At 45.7% G+C, this 9,457-nt stretch overlaps 1 protein-coding gene across 2 annotated transcripts in view; it reads left to right on the top strand.

Moving 5' to 3' along the window:
• The first annotated feature begins 1,522 nt into the window (after nt 1-1,522).
• Nucleotides 1,523-9,457, top strand: part of TSPAN9 (tetraspanin 9) — a 168,270-nt gene continuing 160,335 nt past the window's right edge. The window contains exon 1 of one of the 2 annotated variants that reach the window (XM_014891532.2): nt 1,523-1,642. The gene's annotated coding sequence lies outside the window, so the exon portion shown is untranslated. The remainder of the gene's footprint in view (nt 1,643-9,457) is intronic. The other variant, XM_014891531.2, reaches the window with a different exon arrangement.

Raw genomic sequence — 9,457 nt, 5'->3', positions numbered from 1 at the left:
CATCTCTTGGTGCATTGCAAGACATATTTCCTTTATTGCTTGCATTAATGTAAACACACAGCAATGTTTGTGTACTTCTGCACGTAAATAAAAGACTAACAGAGAGCTGCTGCACATGCTTGTCTTCTGGAAGGGAGAGAAACAAACATGCAGCAAATGACTATTGTGTTGCTGGCAGCATTGCCATCAGGATGCTTTGAGTCTGTTGAACCAAGAAGTTTATAAAAATCCACTTAGGGCACGATGGAAGGTACAAGAGAATATATCTGATGTGGACATCCCCTTGAACTGAGAAGTGTGATAGCAGCAGCAGTACCAGAGAAGGAAATGAGAATACACAGGGGACCTGGGAATGTGAAACAGATCTTCCTTCTGCAAAAACATTTATGGTAAAGCCTTGAGTTTCTCTTCATAGAACTGTAAAATACAGTTCCTCTCAGGAGGCCCGTGTCCACAGCTGCACTGCTCTACTTCTGTAGGCATCTCTGCCCCAGCTCTAGGTTTTTTCCCCAGCACTAAAGTTCACTTCATGGTTCATACCAGATACTTTCCCAGCTCTGTTAAGACAACTCGAGTCTTCTGCTGGAGACAGTGTTTAAAGTTGAGTTCATTAAGTTTTTGTTGCACTTCCACTGACACCCAGAAAGCAGGTGGGGACTTTCTATATGATGTCAGAAGATCTCCCTATTGGCCCTGTCTCTCATAGCACCACAGATAAGAATAATTAAGATTGGAAAAGACCTCCAAGAGTCCTGCCATAAACCCAGAGCTGCTGTGTCCACCGCTAAAACAAGTCTCTAAGCACCATATATAATCAATTTCTGAATACTTCCATGAATGATTACTCCACCACTTCCCTAAGCAACTTGTTCCAATGTTTGAACACCCTTTCAGTGAAGAAAGATTTCCTAATATCCAATCTAAACGTCACCAGGCACAGTTTGATGCTGTGTCCTCTCGTGCTATCACTTGTTACTGGGAGAAGAGACCGACCCACACCTGTCTACAACTCCGGCTGCGACCGCAGAAAGTTCAGAGGAGCACTCAGACACGCTTTTCCCCTATGCCAGAAGCCACAGCTACACGTTGGCAGTCGTGGTGGGCTTCGGACCACCGAGCATCTCAGTCGGGGTTTGCTGTTCGCAGCAGCGGTCAGGGCTGCATTCCGGGCCGCCAGCCCTGCCTACGTGAGCCCGGGGGCTCAGGTCCAGCGCGGTCCAGCCGCGGCTCCCTCGGGGCACGGGCAGCAGAGCGGGGCGGTCAGTGCCCCCCGCCCCGGCGCATCCCGCCGGCTCCGGGAGGAATCGCCGGGAGATGCTCCTGGCTCCCACCCCATGGGCTTCCCGGAGGGCGCCGCGGGCGGCACAGGGAGCAGGGCGGGCTGCAGGCAGAGCTCAGCCAAGGGGACTCCGGCGGGCGCGGGATGGAGCGGGCCGGCAGCGTTCCCTCCCTCCATCCCTCCCTTCCCTCCTCCGCGGGGCTGGAGCCTCCCCTGGGCAGCGCCCCCAGCTCCTCCCCGCTCGGTAACGCCGGTCGAGCCCCTCCTCCCGTTTCCGCTGGCAGGAGCTGGGGCCGTGTCCTGCCCTACCTCCGCCGCTCCCCCAGCGCTCGGCCCCATCAGGCCCGGCCCAGGGACGCGCGGGTGAGACCCGGCGCCGCGGGGGGCGAGGGGCGGCGGGGACCTGCGGGCGATTCCCGGCCCTGGGAGAGGGGAGGTGGCAGGAGCGGGGCGGCCCGGGGCGGGGGTGCCGGGGGCTGCCCGTCGCCGGGGTCGCGGGATGCCGGCCCGGCCGCTGGAGATGCTGGGGAGCCGCGGGGTCCCGGCGGGATGGGGGTGCGGGAGGGGTGCGGGTGGCCCGTAGGGGTGAGGAGTGTTTGCTGGAAACAATACCCCCCCCACCCCCTCCGGTGCCTGTGTGTTTTTTGCGGAAACAGGAAAGTTAGTTCAGAGGGATGAGACGAGCCCAGCGGCGTCTGCGTGCGCGGTCCTGCTCTGGGCCGGGGAGAGATGGCCAGAGTGCCCATCCCGCACGGGAGCGGGGAGCTTCGGCTAGGGATGGATTTGTCCCCGCCGCCGCGGAGAACAGCCCTGGGACAGCGCTGCTGGCAGGCGAGGCTGCCTCTGCCATGAGGGGCTGGGGGCGGGCAGGGCATTGGGGGGACGCTGCGCCCCGGCCGGGATGGCAGCGAGCCCGCCCTGGGCTGACAGCTCCGCTCGGCAGCCGCCCGCGGACGTGGAGCCAGCGGTTCTGCCTTCCCCCTTCTTATGTAAAACTTGACTCCAGCGTGGCCTTTTCCTGTTCGAGCTTTTGGAAACTTTTCTTGCTGAATCTTGGGATATCCGCCTGTCACCGTGCTCCTGGTGAGAGGTGGGAGCTCTGTGAGGTCTGCCCCTAGGGAAAGCCTTCAGCTCCAGGGATTTCTGATAGGCATAGTGGTAGGGGATGCTGTGTTAAGGAAAACATTAGATTGCAAGGATGAGTTGCTCTGCTTAATCCTTTTAGCAACTCTTTTGTTCTGTACTTTTGCTCTGTATAGTACTATGGTTTGAACCATAAGAATGGAGGCACCTGATTTTCCTACCCGACTGCACTGAACTTACTTTAAGACTTGGGCATAAGTCACCTGGGATATGTCTGGGTAAAAGTTAAATATTGTCTAGAACAGCCGTGAGAGTCAAATCACACAGTTTGTTTGGGCTCTTGGCCCATTCCTAGATGGGCCTAAACGTTGCCTATGGGAGCCAAAACTTAACATGTTCCCGTAGCAAAGTTGTTAGTAACAGGTGCCACAAATTGTTTTAATGGTTTGTTTGTTAAGCTGGTAGTGGAGTCCTTTGTAGCCGGGGTGTATATTTGCAAAGGATAGCAGCCACTGAAGTGTGCATTCATATGAGTTGTGTTGGCATGGAATGTGGGGCCAAAGTTAGCCCTCAAAAACTTTTAGAATGTCAAAAGACAAATTATCAATGTTGACAACACCAAGGAAAAAAATCATTCCTTGCAGTTTTATGTCCTTTGCTTCCATTTTGCATTTTTCCTGAGCTCCAAGTATGAAAACTGATGGAACTAATATAGCTTCTGCCTCCAGATCTCTCTCTTTCATATTTTTAGACCTGTGACGATCAAATTGCAAATCATACAGAAAAAGCCTTTTCTATAATGGGGCTGTAAGACTTGTGGTAAACTTGGTTTTGGATACTTGCACTTTCTTAAAACCTAATTCTCATCAATAAAGGTGCATAAGAACATAACAAATGCAATGTCATTTGCATTATTCAGGCAAAGCTCTGAGGTTAGAATGGCCCTCTTCATCTCTGTTGAGCAGGATAGAGGGTTAACTGTGAATGTCAGTGTTATCTCAACTATTTTGGTTATTTTAGCAGAAAGTAGCTATCAGAGATGCATATCCCACAGTCTTTGCTTTCTGTGCTATTTTAAGTTATTTTCTTCCAAAGCATGCCAAACCTCAGCCTGTCCATGAGGGTATTTCCATCACAACTGTGTATTTTTAGTGTTTAACCCCTGTCTCCCCAAACAAACAAACTAAAAGACTACAGTAGAAAAATGAAACACAGGAAGGGTACAGATTAAAATAGCAAACCAACACTGATGTGGCAGCACTGATTGGAGGAGTTTCTTTTACATTTGTGTCACAAGTGAAACTAGCAAGTTTGCAGTAGGGAATCCAAGACTTTGTGATTGCTATATAAGTGACTGCTTATTTTAGAAGAAGTATGTTGATATTCCTGAGGTACTCAGGTTTTACAATTGAAAACCCATCTCAGTTTTTCCCTTTTATTTGTTTCAGGACTGTGTTGTTGGCAAGTGACTGACGCCTCGTTAGTTGTCTGTGTTGAATGTCACTAGATTTATTGATGCATTACACCAAGAGATGACAGTGCATTAAAGAAGCTGAGCGTGAGCCAGTGTTGTGCCCTGGAAGTGAAGGCAGCTGACAATACTCGGGACTATTTCAGTAAGACTGCAGCCAGTACCCAAGGGGGTGATTGTCTCGGGTCAGGGTCTGCATCAGCGGGGTCCAGGACCAGGATTCACACACGTGGCTTGAGGCAGGGCACCGCTACAACATAGCTTGGGCAGGCACTGAAGGCCACAGGCAGAGCTAGAATGGAGTCCCTGGTGCCATGAGCAGAGAGCAGGGATGGATGTGAGGCTTAGAGAGCATTTAAAGGCCTTTCAGTGCTCCCAGACTCCTGGTACATGAGGATTGTATGCTGAGGGAACAAGGCTTGTTCAGCCTGGAGAAAACTTTGATGAGATCTGTAGTGACCTTCTAGTACTTTAGAGGAGGTTCTCAAGAAGACAGAGCTTCTTCACTCTGGTATGTGGTGACTGCTTGAGAGACAACAAAGGAAAGTTGAAATGAGGTTCAAGATAGATGTCATTTCCAGCAAGGAGGACAGTCAGATGCTAGAACAAGTTGCCCAGAGGGGTTGTGCAATGTATGACCTCACAAGTTTTCAAGGCCAAAGCAGATGAAGTCTTATTGGGACCTCATAGCTTGCCCTGTGTAAGGTAGAGCATGATGGAACCCCCACAGGCCTGCTCTAACATGAATTCTCTGATCCTGAGATCAAGCAGCCGATTGGTCTGAGAGGGCAGGAGGTGTGTAAAACAATGGCAATACTTGTAAATACCCCAGATGAAGAAATGAAGGAAGGTTTTTGGATACTGATGTGTTGCTAAGATGCTAAAAGAAATAAAATTAAAAACTTTCCTCATTAAGCTCACAGCTTATGCTGTGGGAAGTTGTGTGGGTAGGGGAATGGTTTGTATTTGTAAAAACTCACTTTTTCTTGTGATTCTCAAAGTACAAAGTGCCTTTTTGGTGTAACATCACTTCAAGATGCATTCTGGAATAGATCAAACCACGTTCTTTCAAATTTCATGTAGGAAGTGTGATGACAATAAAGTATGGTGCTGAGTTTGGGGAAAGACAGTGTATAATCAGGGAATAGCTCTTATCTGAGGTTTGTCTTCTTTGACTCTTCAGAAAATAGGATAAAGTAATAGTAATAATAAGGTCTGCCAGGACCGGATGATCATTTCCCCGTTTGTGCTGTGGTTGTTAACAGACCTTAGGATTCAGTCAGTCCTGCTGAGACCATCTCAGCAATACCCAGAGAATGTGAGCAGATCAGAAATAGATATTTGTCTTTTCCTCTCTACATGGAAAAGTAGAGAAGTGCTCAGGAAGTGCCATCTCTTCGCTCAGTGCAATGCATGTTAGAATTTAATTTTGAGGGGAAGTACTTGTTGGGAAGATCCAAACTTTTGTATATTTTACTCAGGAGTTAACAAGATACTTTCTTGGGGACTACAGGTATCACTAGTGCACTCTGCACTTTCTTCATCTCTCCTGATCTCCTCAAACTGACTTCCAGAGGCTGTTTCTGCTGTTCCTTGTCGCCTCCCTCAGTCAAACATGCATTGCTGAATGTCAGTGCTGTGTTTCCTGGGGAAAAAAAACCATCAAATCTGTCCTGGGGGTCACTTTCTGTGGTTCAGTGACATGTTTTCTGTGGTGTGTTTGTCATGAGGCTGGACTCTGTTCTCCAGTGAAAGATGCTGGATGCTTTCCTCATTGGACAGGTGTTTCTGGGAAGGTGATGTCTCTGTGAGTTAAGTGTTAATACAGCTGGACAGCACTGTTGCTTGTCTTTCAAGCCTTACCTCACCTTTCCCTCTGTTTTCTGATGCTATTCCAAACACTTGCATTTATTGCTGTCAAAAAATAAACCTTGAAGGCTAGAGTTTGTAGAAATAGGCATGATCCTTGGGCAAAGCCTAGCTGCTGCAAGTTGTTACTGTCTGCAAGCCCAGTAAAAAAGGAGGTATCTGACTGTGCTTCACATGGAAGAAAGAACAGATAGGAAATATGGGATCCTGAGTAAGTAATGAGCTGTGTTTTGATGCCTATGAGATGTATTAGTCTGCCTTTTGAGGCGGGGTGCAAAAATTCTATTGTTAAAAAGCTTTTAAAATCAAGAGTATAGAACAGGCATGTTGTAGGGATAGCTCTAGGCAGATGGGGCAGAGTAAATCTTAAACATAAGCTCCAATAAACATTTAAGTGGGAAAAGGTATTAATTAAGCTTAGCATTTCTTTACAGTGATGTGAATATGGTGTAATATTATGAAAACACTGAAGTAGTAACATACATTTAAAAGATTTCAAGTTTGCATTAACCTTTGTTTCAAAAGGTGTAACAGGAAAACTTATTAAAGTTTTTTTGAAAGCACTTTTCCCTTTTGCTGTTAGAGTTCTCCTTTCTAATGCAAACGCTGTCATGCTGTTCCAACGACCAATATTTCTGAACGTGGAAGTGACTAATAGCTGGGTGTTTATTTCCATGATCCCTGCTACGAGTGCAAAAGGGGAAACAAACTGCATTAACTAGTGAAAAGCTGATTTTATTTTTGAGGCTGAGTCACTGTATGTCTTTCTCTAGAATCAGCTGGACTGTGTTAACTGAGCTTTAATTTCTACTCTGATATTGCTCAAGTAGAGCTGCCTTTGCCCTGGGCCGTCTTCACTGATTTACAAGTGCTTGGATTGGTCTGTGTAAGCTCACAGTGAGGGTATGATGGAATATATCGACCTCATGCAGGCATGAGACCACAGGAGCTGCATTATCCATGTGTGGTTTGTCTGGGCAGGAGGCATGGCCAGACTGGAGTGGGTGGGAAGGCAGGAGCCTTGAGAAGGCACTTGGCTAAGGGAGAGGAAGTCTGCAGCCCTCCCCTGGGAGGAAGGGCTGAAAAGGAAGGATGAGGTGGTACACTGAACAGAGAGCTGAAATGTCACACCCTGTCAGCAAGTTTGAAGGAGACTTAGTTCAAAATTTTGAGAGTCTGTGCTAGGAAACAGGGATCAGTACAAATCTTAAAGAGAGCAGAGGGCTCTGTGAACTCTCCTATATTTGGTGTTCTTTAATTTCACTCTTAATTAAATTCATTTGACCTGAATGATTGAGGTAGGCAAAGCTGGAAGTTGGAGGAATCCCGGGTTTAGGCCACTGGTGGGAAGACCACAAGTGACTTGTCTTGTGCAATTGGGTAGTCAGTGCTGTTTCCTCAAGTGCCTTATGGCAGTACGCTGGCAATCACATTTATGGTGATTGCAGCTGTACCCAAACTCATGTTGAGAACAGGAAAGGAGACCTTCTGTTTTCATTTGCACATTTCTAGAGGTTAAATAATTCAAAAAGCACACTTTGCTTTCTGTTTCTTTACTGCTGTTTTTTTACCCACAACTCTGTGTACAGTTCATTGTAAGGTAGTTCTGCCCAGTATGTTCATCCAGCTTTGATTTTGTAAATACATACTTATCCCAAAATCAGCTGTGCATTCCGTTTTATTTTATGACTGTAACCATATATGAATGAAGGTTGTTACCTGACTTTGTTTGAAGAAAGTGCAGCTGAAGTTGTGAAGAATTGAAAGCAATGTTCTGGGAATGTCTAGTATGTTGTTAATGCTGGAGGACAGTCTGCACAGTATTGTTTATATGTATTTATATACATTTGGACAAAATACCATTAGGGGAATGGGATAATGGTTCTGGCAGTAGAAGAGACCTGTACAAACATGCATATGGGAGCATGTCTCCTTGTAAAATAAAAACCTAAATGACTGGCCTAAATGCCTGCAAAGGAAACCTTCCAAGTATAAATTGTTTTTCTTTCATACATCAGAGCATTTGGATCTCTCCAGTGCTGCTGTGCTGTCTCACAAAGTTTTGCCAAGTAACAGCGACTCTGAGTTTTAGAAGAGCTCTTGCTGATCTGTTTCCCAGCAGTGGAGAAAGCAACAGGACTGGCAAGGCTTTGCATTCATTACACCTGGGACACGGTGGACAGCAGAGGCATCTATGAGGAGGATATAAATGGCTAATTTCTCACCTAATGCTGAGCTATTAGGTGCCATCAAAGATGAAGAGCAAGGGGGAAGAACTGCAACTCTAGGGAAATTCCCAGCATATTCCCCTAACACCTACTCAGGATGGAAGATCAGCTAAATCCTACACACTGAAACTTCTCCTATTTCAAGTGAGGGAAGACTCAGGACAGTATTTGAGTATTTCTCTGAATATGGTCAGAGATTAGAATATGAAGGCTGTGTTAAAAGTAGTTGCTAGGACCAGTGATCTGTAGAGCGATTTGACTATCTGTAGAGGAAGAGACTTCATGTAGAACAGGAACTTTTTGGATGTGTACTCTATTCTAGTTATATAGAAGTCAAAGTAAAAAGGACCGTGAAGTAGAGAAGGAATTTTTTAGGGAGAACCAGAAGGAAGAAATGAGAACAGAGTCCTAAGTTCCCACACAAATGTAAATTCATCTAGATGGCTTTCAGTTTTTCAAGTTCCATGTTGGTGCACCATTTTCCTGGTGAATGGTCACCACAAAGTACCTCCCAAGACTTATACAAGAAACTCTCGCTTTTTCATTCTGTTTTTCTTAAAATAATTTCTTAAGACATCTTTCTTAAAGCAGGCAGTTTGCCCTGAAAAATCCACCTTCAGTTTCCTGCTCTCCCAGGACACGTAAGAAATCTCTATTGCATCTTGCTTTCTTTTATGAAAAAAAAGTTTTATTTGTGTTTTTTTTCATAGCTTGGTTTTTACAGCTATTTAGTCTGTGTCTTGAGTTCTTCCCTCTTATTCTGTTCTCCATCAGTTCCTCTTTGAGGAGCTGAGGAAGTTCATTCTGTGGTAAGAACAGAACAGTTTTGCTATCTTTAATCTATTTCTTCCTTGCTGTTCCTACATTAAACCACACAAAGGAAACAAAGCTGGTCCATGTCATTTAGATATGTTGCTGTTTTTTTCTGAACTACTTTTTAAAGAGCTCTTTAAAGAGAAATGTTGCTTCGTTTAGGAATCTCTTTCTCCCTGCTTTAGCAAGTACTATTTAGTTCCTCTGTTTTTAAAATTTGAAAGTAGTTCATCAAAATCTTCTCAAGACCTTTGTTTGTTTTGAAGGTGCTAAGTCATCCCCCTCCTTTACTTTTAAGAGATACTGAGAAGTGACGTCCATTGCTCCATGTTCTTCTTAAGTCTTTAGTAGAAGATCACTACCAGATTATTTCTGCTTGTATCACTGGACAGCTCAGTTTCTGTTTCAAAGATCTGCAAGTGGTTAGAGATGTAGGTTTTAATTTATTAATAAAATGCACTCATACCTCAGGTACAAAATATCCCCATGGCAAGGTCGAAACTGTCAAGGACAACCAAAGGAGGTACTTGCCTGTGATGATGACATTGGTCCAAGGCATCCATTTACAAAGGCAAACAGCTTGCCCTTGGGACATGGTTTGAGGAACTGAAAGAGAAGTGTGCTTTAGTCTGGAGGATGAGGTGTGGTGATGCACCTAATGGTTGCCAGGAGATAAGTGCATACCAGTCACTGGGCTTTCTAGAAGAGAAAAGA

This window comes from Sturnus vulgaris, chromosome 2 (genome assembly GCF_052056855.1).
Source record: "Sturnus vulgaris isolate bStuVul1 chromosome 2, bStuVul1.hap1, whole genome shotgun sequence".
Taxonomy (NCBI): Eukaryota; Metazoa; Chordata; class Aves; order Passeriformes; family Sturnidae; genus Sturnus; species Sturnus vulgaris.
The sequence above is the reverse complement of the archived record's forward strand: the minus strand, read 5'-3'. Positions and strand labels throughout refer to the sequence as shown.